This window comes from Pinus tabuliformis, chromosome 6 (assembly GCF_031772625.1).
Source record: "Pinus tabuliformis cultivar Carrire ecotype Pingquan chromosome 6, CPIR1, whole genome shotgun sequence".
NCBI lineage: Eukaryota > Viridiplantae > Streptophyta > Pinopsida > Pinales > Pinaceae > Pinus > Pinus tabuliformis.
The window spans coordinates 606,621,006-606,635,999 of NC_142292.1; the positions used below are offsets into that span (position 1 = coordinate 606,621,006).

The window sequence follows — 14,994 nt, forward strand, 5'->3', positions numbered from 1 at the left end:
GTGGCTACGTAGCTGGACAAATTTTTTCATCCTCTTTCTTCAGATGTTTATCTGTATTTTATAGTTGGGTTGTTTTGCTGGACAATATTCGCCTTTCAGGACTTTATTTGGAATCTGTTTAAGCAGATTTGCTTGCTGATCGGTCCACATTTCTGCATATGCTTCTTGCATTTACATTATGTAATTTTCTTATATGAATATATTATGCTTTTTCTTCCTTAAAAAAACATAAGATACTCTTAGATTTTTGAAATGGCACGGGGAGTTTTATATTTCTATCATGTTGTTCTGTACATCTTTGGGAGCTCTCCGTGATTTGATCCTTTTTCAGGTTCTGTATGATAAAAAGGTTGTAATCTAAAATAATTTATAGTAGATTTATTTTAATGCGGAACTATTAAGTGTAGATGTTTACAGGATCTAATTTATTGAAAATAGATACTTTATTTAGGATGAAAAAAAATTTGATTTTTTTCTGCTCTGGGTAAATTTAGAATTAAAATAAATTTATATAATTTTTAAAAAATATCAAAATAAAATAGGTATAAATTAATATAAAATAGATATAAATTAATATAATTTCTAAAGAAAAGAGACTAGGTATATGACTGAGTATATGTGTTTTACAGGTAAAACTCTTGGTTGCCACTGATGTTGTCGAAGAGGGCATTGACGTGCAAAGCTGTAGCTGTGTCATTATTTTGACCTGCCAAAGACAGTACGGAGCTTTATTCAATCTCGTGGGCGTGCTCGTCAAAGGAAATCAAAATTTATCATTCTCCTTGACAGGTACTCTTATGTTATGCAGTAATCAATTTGTTATGTAAGTTGTGTGTACTCAACATTTAATAGACTTAGCCAAATAGAAACAGTGACTGACCAGGCCTGAAACTTGACGTTCGACAGAGCTTTTTTTGCATTTTTAAAATTTTGAAACATCAAATGAACTGTAAAAAATAAAATTGAAAAAGCACAGAGCTTTTTTTGCATTTTTAAAATTTTGAAACATCAAATGAACTGTAAAAAATAAAATTGAAAAAGCTTTTTGACGTGTTAGTATTTAAGTTACTATGGTAAATTCTAACGACTGATTTAAATTCCAATTAGTGATTTAGCAATTAATTGCCGCACCTATTTCCTGTCTAGAAATGCACCAGCCTATCCACCAAAGAGTGGTGACAACATATAGGTGCATTTTCAGACAAGAAAGGGTGCTGCAACTAATTGCCTAAGTTACTTTCTGCATAATCCATTCATTTGAATTTAAATAGCTCATTATAATTTAGGATGACAATTTAACTACTTACACCTCAAATTTAGGGTTTCAAATTTTTTTTGGCTGACATTACAAAATTTTCCCTCACTGTCAGGCAGGTTTCAAATTCCAAGCCTGTAGGAGAATGAAGAATGGATATTAATATTGCATCATTCTCATATTATCTGTCGAAATTGACGGCCCTGGTTAATTTGTCCTCTATTTTTCTTTAATAGTTTAACTCTCTTCCAGTTTTTACAATGTGTCGTTTTCCGTGAGATTTTCAAGGGTAACGAGAAACAAGAAAAGTTTGTAAATGAATTAATGAAAGAGACGTTGAGAATAGAGATTCAAATCATACACGTCATAATCGAGAGGAATGTTATAATGTTGAAAATGATGTATATCGTGTTTTATCAACTGGAGCTACAATCGCGTGTGATAGCAGTGTCGATGCCATCTCTAAAGATAGTGCAAAGTTACTACGAGATAAGTGTTGGGAATTTTCTGGTAAATTCTAAAACAAATAAACTGAAAAGAGAAAAATGCTCTGTTTTCTCCAAAGGATCTTTAACACAAGGAAGCAAAAAAAACTTCTTCAGAGGAGAGTTTCAGCAACACACATAAAACTTTCTATTCATTAATAAACTCCCTATTACATATTTCTTCCTCTCTCTTAGAGGGATTCACCAACAACTTCAAAAAAAAATTACTCTGTTTCCTTTAAAAAACATTACATTGAGGCTCTGTCGAGCATTCCCTTTTTCCCTTTCTTCTCAATAATATTTTCACGCTGCTCTGTTCTGGTTTTTGTTTCCCACTGCTATGCGTTCTTTCCCCTTGCATTATAATAATCGACTAAAAAAAACATATTACATTACATATATTTTTAATAACAAAAAAAACATGACCATACTTCTCGTACATGAAAAAAAAACAATAAAATTAACAGCCTACCTACATTTACCATCCCGTAATAAATTTCATTAAATATTTTACTCATAAGATTGGCGGTTAAAATGAAACTTCACGCAATCTCTATTTGCTGCAAGCATGTACATTAACTTTGGTTTAATCAACGGTCATCATCCATCCTTGCAATTGGACGAATATCGCTTGCCCAAACAAAACAAACGATACATCCCGATAAAAAGCTGTTTTGCAAAAAGTACTGTGGACGCGTCAAATGGTGTACAGTAGCGAAGCCCCTCAGAGGAAAACCACTGCCTCAGCAAAAGCGGTCTGATAGGAGACTGGTGGTTTTTCTGAATTAAATGTGCGCAGTACAGCAGTTTGAAATTAATATTTCAACACTCCCCTTTAATTTCAACTGCTGGGTTATCAGTCATACCCAAACATTTCCTCAAAAATTCAAAGCTTTTCTGGTCCAATGGCTTTGTCAGAATGTCTGCAATCTACTCTTGAGTCCTGCAATGTTTTAAAACAATTTCTCCATTACTTACCAATTCCCTGATGTAATGAAACCTTGTGTCAATGTGTTTCGTTCTCTTATGAAACATTGAATTCTTGAATAATGCAATAGCTGAGCTATTGTCACAAAAAATTACCGTTCCTTTTCCCTGCTCTTGGCCTAAGCTCCTTAACATTCTTCTCATCCAAAGTGCTTGACATGATGCTACTGTAGCTATCACATATTTTGCCTTTGTTGTAGACAATGTTACAATAGGCTGCTTTTTAGAAGCCCATGAAATGGCTCCTGAACCCATGTGAAAGACATAACCGGATGTGCTTTTCCGATCATCTACACTTCCAGCCCAATCACTATCAGTGTATCCAATTAAATCTGAACATTCTGAGATAGTATATAAAATGCCAAACCTTTTAGTACCTTTAACATACTTCAGAATTCTTTTTGCTGTCTGCCAATGTGCTTCTTTTAGCCTTTCCATGAATATGGAAATTAAACTAATAGCAAACATTATATCTGGCCTAGTTGCAGTCAAATACATTAGGCTATCAACTATGCTCTTATACAAGCTAGGATCAAAATCCTTGCTGCTGTCCTCTTTGCTGAGTTTTAATCCCATCACTGTGGGAGTGATTGCTGCCTTGCTGTCCTGCATATTAAATCTTTCCAACACTTCATTTACATATTTTGCTTATGAGATAAAAATTCCATTTTCATTTTGATCTACTTCTATTCCTAAGAAGTATTTCAGCAAACCCATGTCAGTGATTTCAAATTCTTCTTTCATGACTGTTTTGAAATTTTCAATAAGATGATCATCATTACCTGTGAAAATAACATCATCAACATATAATACAACAATCAATATTTTACCATCTTTTTCATTGATGTAGAGGGTGGGTTCTCCCTCACACTTTTCAAATCCTTTTTCCAGTAGATAGGAATCTATCCTATTGTACCATGCTCTTGGTGCTTGCTTCAGCCCATAAAGAGCTTTCTTCAATCTGCACACTTTGTGCTCTTGGCCTTTCTTCTCATAGCCTAGAGGTTGCTCAATATAAACCTCTTCCATTAACACTCCATTTAGGAATGCTGACTTCACGTCCATTTGGTAAACTTTCCACTTGTTTTGTGTTGCTATGGACAGCACTGCTCTCACGGTTTCCATTCTAGCAACCGGTGCAAAAGTTTCTTCATAGTCTCTCTCATACTGCTGCTTGTATCCTTTGACAACCAGCATTGGCTTGTGCCTTTCTATTTTGCCTTCAGCATTACTCTTGGTCTTGTAGACCCATTTAACTCCAATGACTTCTTTTCCTTTTGATAGTTCAACCAAATCCCATGTTTTGTTTCTTTCTATGGCATATGCAAGTTTTGCATTTTTGATTGAAGAAAAAGTAGATGAAGACATTGCAAATCTTGAAATAGAACTCTTTCTACCAGATGAAAGAGTTAGCTCGAAATTTTTGCATTGTGGGGATGTGGAATTGAATTCCAATCAGGTATGAATATTAGAAAAATTAGTTTCAAGGGTTTTGATATATACCTCAAACAATTTATTTCAAATTATTTTTCCTCACTGATAGTTGTATGTGATCTTGTTTTGTTGGTGTGTTCTATCAACAGTTGAAGGTTGCAAAATATTTCCACGAAACACTCTTCAATGGAGTGTTTGCTAAAGTATTAGTTCAAGACAAACAGTCCAGGTCTAAAACTAAAAATCTATGGGTTAGCTGTAATATGTACTTCCTTTTTCCCATTGAAGAAGACAGTTTTGGAGCTTGTCAGAGAGAGGCCAATATTGACTGGTAATTAATTAGATATTGTGTTTCCGGAACAAAATTGTTTAAGTGTCTTTTTCGTTCAGAGAAGGGCACTCATGTTACAGATGATTTTGATATCTTGCTTAAGAGGAATTTTTTTACAGTACATTGTTCCTAAAGAAGAAGTCATTTCTTTGGCCACTGGAATTCACAGAGCTTCAGATTTAATAGATAAAGCAATAATAGTTGTGCATACAGGAAGAATTTACATTGTTGTGAGAGTTCTTTCTAGTAAAACTTCCAAAAGTCCCTTCCCTCCATGTAAGGATGGAAAAGAATCTCAGTACAATTCCTATTGTGATTATTTTGAAAAAAGTAAGAATATGTGATATTTTAACATATTTAAAGATTTATAGAATTATGTTTATTTGAAAAAATACAAAATTAATGATGATTTATTTTGTAGATATCAAAGGCAACTCAAACATGTGAACCAACCTCTTCTACTACTGAAGCAGACTCATCGGCCTTACAATCTCCTTGTCAACCATTTTGACGTTTTAAAAGGTTTGAAGGTTTTTCTTTATTTCTTCTTTAACTTGATGCAATGTTGTTGCAATTTTATCAACAATATTGTAATGCCAATGTGTAAATATATATTTAGTAAAGAAACATTCAATTTAAAACATTTTCAATATGAAATGAGTGATCGATTTTAATTGGTAATGTCTATAAATTTTAAGAATAAAAATATGTATATTGGTAAAAGAATATTCAATTTAAGATTTTTTTTAATTATATAGTAAATGATTGATTAATTTATATAAATAATTTTTTTTAATTATATAGTAAATGATTGATTTTGATTTGATATGTATAGAAAAAGAACCAGGTTCCAACACTGATGAAGTTAATGAAGCTAACTATGTAGAGCTTCCTCCTGAATTGTGCTTGGATTTAGGAGTTCCATCATTTATAATTTGATCCCTCTATTTACTTCCTTCAGTAATGTACCGCTTAAATTCATTAGTGCTGGCTGGGAAACTTGGAAAAGTTATTAGGGAAGAGCGTCGTAAATGTCCATTCATGTCTGCTAGATTGGTAAGTTTGTATTTATATGTTTATTTATAAGATTAGTAGTGTTTTATTTTTTTATAGAAGTAACATTTGTCTATCTTTGTTTCCTGATAGATCATGGAAGCACTCACTACATCCCATTGTTTAGAGTCGTTTTCATATGAACGGCTAGAATTGCTAGGGGATTCATTTTTGAAATATGTCGTTAGTTGTCATCTGTTCTTGAAATATGAAAAGGAAAATGAAGGACACCTCTCTGCACTTCGAGCTGAGCTAGTTTCAAATGCAACTCTTCATCATTTAGCGACCACTCGCAATCTGCAGGTATCAAATTATGTGTTCGTTATTATATTTATAATTGAGAAAATATGACCATATTATTGAAGTTGTTTGTTTTTTTGTGACCAGCCAGTGTTTTGTTGAAATAGTATTTTAAATCTAAAAATATTTTTAAAACAATAAATGAGGTTTAATAATGTATTGGTTGGTTTTACTTATGAAAATTTAAATTAATGTATTGGTTGGTTTTACTTATGAAAATTTAAATATTTATTTGTATGATTTACATAATATTTTAGAACATTAAATCTTATAGTTTACCTAATAAAATCATTATCAATAAAACTACCCCATGCTAATGATATGTTGTTATTACCGGGATGGACAGGAATATATTTGTGATGAAACATTTGATAGACGTCGATAGTGTAAAAGTCTTAACTTACAGCCCAAAGATCATCAATACCGAATATTTCACAAACAGAACTTTATGTGAGATGACATACCTTGATCAACAGCGGAAGATGTAATGGCTGCCATCTACTTTGATCTGACTCCTGACTGTTCCTCTTCTTCAGAATTCGGTTTCTCTCCTCTTGCCCTCACTTTCTTTATGTGCTTCTTGATGGAGAAGAATGCAACTCTTGTGTGTGGGAGAGAGAGGACCCAATCCTTTATATATTATTTAACTCTAATCTGGTACGTCCATCATATACCAATTCAACGCTTAAGATCTAATGCTTTATATTAGAAACTGCTTTAGGATAAAATCTAAATGCTTTAAGATTAAATCGGGTCACATTAAGATTAGAAACTGCTTTAACTTTAAAAAGCAATGAGCCTTTTGCTGTTTCTAATAGCAGTTTCTAACATTCTCCCACTTGACCCGACTATTCATAATATTAAGTGTTGAACATCATACTATGATAAATTGCTGAGAGTTATGGCGGTTGTGCATTATTAATTCAATGCATTCCCTTCCATATACTACAATACCAGCAATCCATCAATTCATACTCATAATTTATATAAAACAGCATAATGGTCCACATAATGTCTTATATCATAATGATTAAACATAATATCTTTATAAGACTCTTTCTTGTTTAAAATTCCATAAAATACGTACTACTACATTAAAACAAGAAACACATGATTGTATATCAGAAACACATAAAAGAGCTCAGAATGTCACACATCAATTATTATTAATACAACCAAGACCCATTCTTTGAACATGTTCCTTAAATTGTCTTGGTTGTAACCCTTTCGTCAAAGGGTCTGTAATCATAAGTTCTGTCCTGATGTGCATGATTGACACTCTTTGTTTCTGAACCTCATCTTTCACAACAAGATACTTCAGTTCTATATGTTTGGCACCTTTAGAGTACTTGTTGTTCTTTGAGAAAAATACTGCTGCAGAGTTATCACAATAAATTTTCAGCGGCTTGCTAATGGTGTCGACAACCGCAAGTCCTGAAATAAAGTTCCGCAACCATAATGCATGAATTGTGGCTTCATAACATGCCACAAATTCTGCCTCCATGATATGGCACCTTGAGCAAACATAAACAGGTAACCAAAAGTCGATTTTCTAGTATCGATGCATCCAGCAAAATCTGAATCGCTATATCCAATCACTTCCGATTCATTGGATGAGCATGTAATCTTTCGTTGAGAGAAATTCCTTAGTCTCATGCAATATACTTAAATTATTTGCAGCAAGCAAGACGTCATCAACATAAAGGACCAGATAAATAAGCTTGCTCCCACTGATCTTTCGGTATATACAGTGATCAACCGTATTTTCCTTAAAACCAAAAGATGTAATAATGGTATTGAACTTAATATACCACTGTCGGGATGCTTGTTTAAGCCCATATATTGACTTCTTAAGTTTACACACCAATTGTTCTTTACTTTCTACAGAAAAACCCTCAGGTTGATCCATATAAACATCCTCATCAAGATCTCCATTCAGAAAAGCTGTTTTCACATCCATTTGATGCAACTCCAAATCATAATGAGCTACTAATGTCATTATTATTCTTAGTGAGTCCTTTTTCGAAACAGGAGAAAATGTCTCCTTGTAATCAACACCATCTTTCTGAGTGTAACCCTTAGCAACAAGTCTAGCTTTATACCGTTTGATATTACCACTAGAGTCGTGTTTGGTTTTAAAAACCCATTTGCATCCGACTCTTTTACAGCCATGTGGTAACTCAACGAGATCCCAAACTTCATTCTGTTGCATGGATTTCAGTTCTTCTTTCATGGCATTAATCCATTCCTTTGACTCTTTACTTTCTACAGCATGTAAAACGAAACTGGATCCTTATTGATTCCAATATCATAATCTGATTCTTGCATATAAACCACATAATCATTAGAAATAGCTGACCTACGATTTCTTTGAGGTCTTCTTAATGCTACTTGTTGTGGTTCATGCATATCAGCATTATGTAAGTCATTTCCTTCAGGAAGTACTTCTTCATTTATATGTTGTTCATTATCATCATGCTATTATACAACAGCTGGAACAACATTTGGAGTAATAGTAGATGGAGGAACTATTCTAGGTAATGTAACATTTACCCTTGTTTCCTTTATTTCTACTATTTCTCTTCTAGTACTCCCACTGACTTCACCATTCTCAATGAATCTTGCATTACCAGTTTCTAATTGCCTCTCAACTTCATTTACAAACGTCTCAAGGACATTCACAAATATCAGTGTGTATTAGTTCAAGAAGCTGGCTGCTTCTAGTGGCTCCTTTCTTATTATGTTTGGTTTGTTTACCTTTAATACAATCCACACATAATTCTAGATCACTAAAGTCCAAATTTGACAAAATTTCATTACTTACTAATCTCATCATTCTTTCTTTGGATATATGACCTAGTCGTTTATGCCACAAGAAAGCAGAATTTTCATTCAACATGCTACGTTTTCATCCAACATTATTTACTACATTCAACAAGGAATTCGCATAAGTGTCATTCAGTTTCAATTTATATAAACCATCAATTAGAATACCAGAACCAACATTATCAGCATTCTTATATAAATCGAAACAACTAGATCCAATCATACATCTAAAACCAGAAATATCCAATTTACTTGCGGAAATAAGGTTTCTAGATAATGAAGGTACATAAAGGGTACTGTATAAGTTTAATACATATCCACTTTCTAGAATTAGACGAAAAGTCTCTTTTTACAGATACGACATTGAACACTCTTTAGTTCCTTCTTTTCCTCATCCTGCCCATTCTTAGCAGGTGCCTTTTTCTTCTTGAAATGACTTGATTTTCCTTTCTTTTCTTTACCAGCTTTATTACTCACAAAACTTACTGAGTGATTCACTTGATTTTTCAAACGTCCTTCTTCCTGAACAAGACTACTGGCCAATTCATTAACATTCCACTTATCCTTTATAGTGTTATAGTTAATCTGAAAAGGTCCATATTCAGAAGGTAGCGAGTTCAGGATGAACTGGACAAGAAAAGAATCCTCTACTGTAAGTCCCAGGGAGTTTAACCTTGCTGCAATATTAGTCATCTCTATAATGTGCTCTTACATAGTTCGCGACCCATCAAACTTCATGGTCGTGAGTTCTGCCATAAGAGTACCAGCGAGTGACTTATCAGCTGAACGAAAACGCTCTTCCACAGACTGCATATATTCCTTAGCACTTTCTGTTTGTGGAATTGTTGACTTGATGTTGTTAGCAACAGTCATCTTAATAAACATAAGGCTCAATCTGTTACTGCGTTCCCATGCTTTATGGTGTGATTTTTCTGCCTCAGTACTATCTCTTGTAAGAGCAGCAGGCTTATCCACAAGGAGTGCCAAGTCAAGATCCTGAATACCTAAATGGAAATTGACTTGTTCTTTCCATTCAGAAAAATTAACACCAGTGTACAATGTAACAGATGAAGCATGTGTATTCATGGTAACTCCTGCAAATTAAAAATGAAATCACTATAAGCTCATAACTAACGCGATTCAGATGTAGACATAATGGTATAATATAGCACTCCTTTGGGTAGATACTATCTTATACTTAACATAATTAAATACCAAAACATAAGCAGGTAATAAATATATTCAATCAAATAGAACTGACATCTTTGGATGATCAATATTTATTTAATCAAAATATCTATTAAACCTCATCATGTCAACTAGTTATAGAACAATACTTTCCTTTGGGTAAGTTCTCAGGTTCTATCATTAGTGACGCCAGCTTTAATTGGTATTTTTTATAATTGGCAATTTCTATCAATAATCGTTATGTCAATTATGCACTAAATGATTATTCTGATTTTGACCACTTTGGTGATTAACAAAATCATAAATCTCATGTGCATAAATGATTTATAACACATACTTGATGCGAAACAACATTCTGATTTTGACCACTTTGGTGATCATAAATCTCATGTGCATAAATAATTTATAGCACATACCTTATGCAAAACAATCAGTCATAGAGCAATTACTTTTATGCCCAAATTTCAAATTCAATCGAAACTGTAACTTTCCTACAGGAGTTCTACTCAACTCTGTACAAAAATGATTGCTTTGTTAGTCTTCTTACAGTGCACAAATTTGACTATCTACCAGGATTCAATAACTTATATTCACCGCATATTCATTCCAACATACACAGCGAACACACAATGATGCGGCAATTTTCTAGGTGACCTGGATCCATCATTATATGGCATCTCGAAAATACAAAGAGCATCGAAACCCAAGGATCACCGCGGAGCATAATTCAGAGTTCTAGTCCAAGCAAGAATTTGTGCAATGTATGGAAGCTAAAGGCTCCGACGTTATGGTTATGTGACATGCAATAGGGTTGTGACAACCGAACAATGATACAGTTCCAAGGATGAGTTTTCCTTCGAGGCGATGATTGTCGAATTAAATTGAGCGTGCTCCGGGCTATCAAACGAATTACAATGGAGAAGCTCAAGGCAATGACCACCTTAGTGACATGATAAGAGACAGTAACACGCGCACTGATCTATTCAACAGAGCACGGTGTATGGCGACCTCTGTAGCGAACAAATGACTGGCGCAACGGCTGTTCTCAAGCTAATCCTTATTGAACTCGGATGGGAGCTCATAAACAAATACTGCAAGGACTATCCTCATCGAATGGTCATACACGCACTCGTATGCAGAAGATAACTATAAAAATTCAAGTCATTTCCTTGATGGGTGAATGTCGAAACATACATTAGCGATACGCTGCTGTTACCAGGCAAGACTCTTTGGAATCGACTTTAGCCGTTACTATGAATGGGAGAATACCGGGTGGACACAAGAAGGCGTGAATTCTCAAAGCCATTTGGAAAACAGAAATGAGGAAGCAACCAGTTGATGAGAAATCCTTTCCTCAAACATGAAAATTCATAGTGTTAAAATCAAACGAAGGAAACCCATTGTTGGGAACAATCAAAAATCCGTTTAGGGTTTGGCGTGCTCTGGTACATACAGAACAACATTGATACCATTCATGAAACCCCACAATTTCCCGAAGGCTCAATCACATGAGTAAAGCACAAAACAGATCAATTGCAATCATAGGAAATATTCAGTTATTGATTGGCTCTGATACCAAATGTAAAAGTCTTAACTTACAGCCCAAAGATCATCAATACCGAATATTTCACAAACAGAACTTTATGTGAGATGACATACCTTGATCAACAGCGGAAGATGTAATGGCTGCCATCTACTTTGATCTGACTCCTGACTGTTCCTCTTCTTCAGAATTCGGTTTCTCTCCTCTTGCCCTCACTTTCTTTATGTGCTTCTTGATGGAGAAGAATGCAACTCTTGTGTGTGGGAGAGAGAGGACCCAATCCTTTATATATTATTTAACTCTAATCTGGTACGTCCATCATATACCAATTCAACGCTTAAGATCTAATGCTTTATATTAGAAACTGCTTTAGGATAAAATCTAAATGCTTTAAGATTAGATCGGGTCACATTAAGATTAGAAACTGCTTTAACGTTAAAAAGCAATGAGCCTTTTGCTGTTTCTAATAGCAGTTTCTAACAGATAGGTCGGCCCTTGAATGCCTAAGAGAAAAGCTAATCCCTGTCGTTGCAATCTGGAAGATCTGGGTAAACCTGGAAAGGAAGATAATTTAGCTACAGATAGGAAATTTTGTGATGAGGGTCACCGGTAGATGTCCCAAGAGACAATATCTGATGCCGTGGAGGCTCTAATTGGAGCACACTATGTTGCGGGTGATGCACCTGCTGCTTTTGAGTTCATGAAGTGGATGAATATGGAAGTTGATATTGAACCTAATTTAGCAGTGGCAGCATCTCCACGTGCTTTTGTTGATCCCTCTATTTTAAGGGAGACAAATTTGCATGGCCTGGAATCAGTGTTGGGACATGAATTCCAGAACAAGGCGCTGTTAGTGCAAGCTATTACACATGCATCACTACAGGGCAGCAATGGTGGATGTTGTTACCGGGTAACTTCAGAATTATATATATATATATTAGTTTTTACATATTAGATCTAGATTGTTTGGTTAGAGTGGATTTTAATTTCAATTAAATTATAAGTTAAAATATGATAAAAAAATTAAGGTTCAAGCCATTTTGAGAACTAAAATAATCTAAAAATGTCCAAGCTCAACCAATCTTCCCAAATCCTGATAATAACATGTCAGTAGTGACCATAATCTTGATAATAACATGTCAGTCGTGACCAGATCGTTTTTCTATCCAAAATTAAAACCACCCCTAGTATTTTTAGTTACTATTTTCAAATTTGATATTTCTGTCTTTTTCAATGCTCGCAGTTGTATAAGGAAATTGAAACTTCTACATTTTATGACTAACTTCTACAATATACTATGCTAAATTGTGAAATTATCGCTGGATAGTATGTTGAAAAGTCATCATTGTGCAGCGTTTAGAATTTCTGGGGGACTCTGTGTTGGATTTTCTTATCACGCGGCATTTCTATTCAACGTACCCAGGACTTTCTCCAGGATTTTTAACAGATTTGCGCTCGTCAAGTGTCAACAATGAGAATTTTGCACGTGCTGCTGTGAAATATAACATTCAGAAATATCTTCGTCATGATTCAGATGCTCTAATGAATCAAATAACAAAGTTTGTAACTTATGTTGACGAAATTAAGGGAAATGCCAGTTTCAGTCTTTCGGCGGCACAGAAGCTGGACCAAAGGTAAGTAAATACAAGGCTGTTTTTAAATTGTGACAAGGTTTTTGTGTTCTTTAAAAAATAACGAAAAGCTCTTTTTCGTTTCTTGAGTATGTTCTTGAGCAGGTAATAGTGTATTGTTTGGTTCCTGCTCTTTGAATGTTCTTTTTATTCTAACCAGGTGCTGGGAGATATAATAGAAAGCATTGCAGGTGCTATATTCCTGGATACCAAATTCGATTTTGAATGTGTATGGCGGATAATGAAGCGTATTTTGTCTCCTATTGCCACACCTCACACTGTGCAGCTGCAAGAAATCTGCTCTAATCATCACTGTAACGTTGAATGGGATTTCGGGTAACAGGTGGAAGGAATTGTGGCCAACGGAGTAGTTCATTTAGAAGAATCACGTATAGGGATGAAGGATTGTTACAATAATTTAGATATTTACAAAAATATAAATAATATAAATATAATTTAAAACATAATATTATAATATAAATATTTATATTTAGAGTTGGGAATATTATTATAATAAATATGTATATTTAAATTTTCTAAGGATTTTTTGAATAATTAGGATTAAAGGATTTATGGTAATAATATTTACATGGAAAAATTTGATTTTGAAACAAAAAAAAGACTAAACTTAATCTAGACAGTTACTTTTTCCTTTTAGTTTTAAATGTTGTTCATACCATCACAAAAGGTTCAACTAGGTCCACCCAAGGTTCAAGGAGGTCCACACAAATTGTTTCATGAAATTTGCCAAAAGAAAGAATGGCCATTTCGAAGAACTAGGAAATGTCATGTCTAAGTAAAATGTTTGGTTCATTTAAGATTTTAGAAGTAATATGTTCTGACTTTCTTTTTATTTTGCAGTTATGTTTTTAATGTTCACATTCCTTGCACAGAATTCCATGAAGTTAGTGGGAAAGAAATGCTTACAAAGAAGATTGCCCAGGATGCAGCAACTTTTATGATGCTTTGTCAATTTCAAAAGAAATGAATTTTTTCCATGGATGTTGCTATTTCAACTATGCTTTTTGAATTTCAAAAGCAGTTTCAATGATGCTTTATGAATTTCAAAAGAAAGGACTTTTAGGACTTGACTCTTATCAAATGTCCAAAGATTTAATTTAAATGAAAGTATGATAAATTAGTTTCCTAGAATCACAATTGTAGATGATAAGTGCTTCTAGTTTATGTCCTTGTTTTGTATGCAATGAGTTGTAATGAATTATTTTTATAAGCTATTTAAATCCAACTCTATATGTTATGCCTTATGTGTAATGATTTACAACCATTGGTATATGTCTTCTATGCAATTATTATTTTCATTATTCTTGTTTCCTATTTACAGTTTACTACAAACTTATTGATTGATTTTATGTACATTTTGATTGACTATTCTAATTCAATTACACTCTATGATGTTGATTTTTGTATGGATTCTCCTAATGCAGGTATATAGCTATATATGCTTACATGATGTGCACATAGCCAAGGGTGCAATAATTTCAATGATGCTTTGTGAATTTCAAAAAGGAATTTTAGAACCTAAATCTTATCAAATTTCTTAAGATTTAATTTAAATGAGAGTATGATAAATTGGTTGTCCAACATCACAATTGTAGATGATAAGTGTTTCAAGTTTATGTCCTTGTTTTGTTTTGTTTTGAATACCTTGTAATGAATTATTTTTATAAGCTAGTTAAATCCAAGTCTATTTGTTTTGCCTTGTTTGTGATGATTTGCAACCATTGTTATATATCTTATATCTTATGTGTAGTGAGTGTTTTTTCTCTATTCTTGTTTACTATTTGATTTTATATACATTTTGATTAGGTATTCTATTGTTACCATGTTTTATGATGTTGTATTTTGTATGGATGCTCCTAATGAACCTATATAGCTATATGTATTTATATGATATGCACATAATGAAAATTCATTCATTAAGTAACCCCAAATTCAAAAAA

General features: G+C 33.6%; 1 pseudogene; it reads left to right on the forward strand.

Annotated features, from left to right (window-relative positions):
• The first annotated feature begins 280 nt into the window (after positions 1–280).
• LOC149260030 (endoribonuclease Dicer homolog 3a-like) lies at positions 281–14,021 on the forward strand (annotated as a pseudogene).
• Positions 14,022–14,994: the final 973 nt, after the last annotated feature.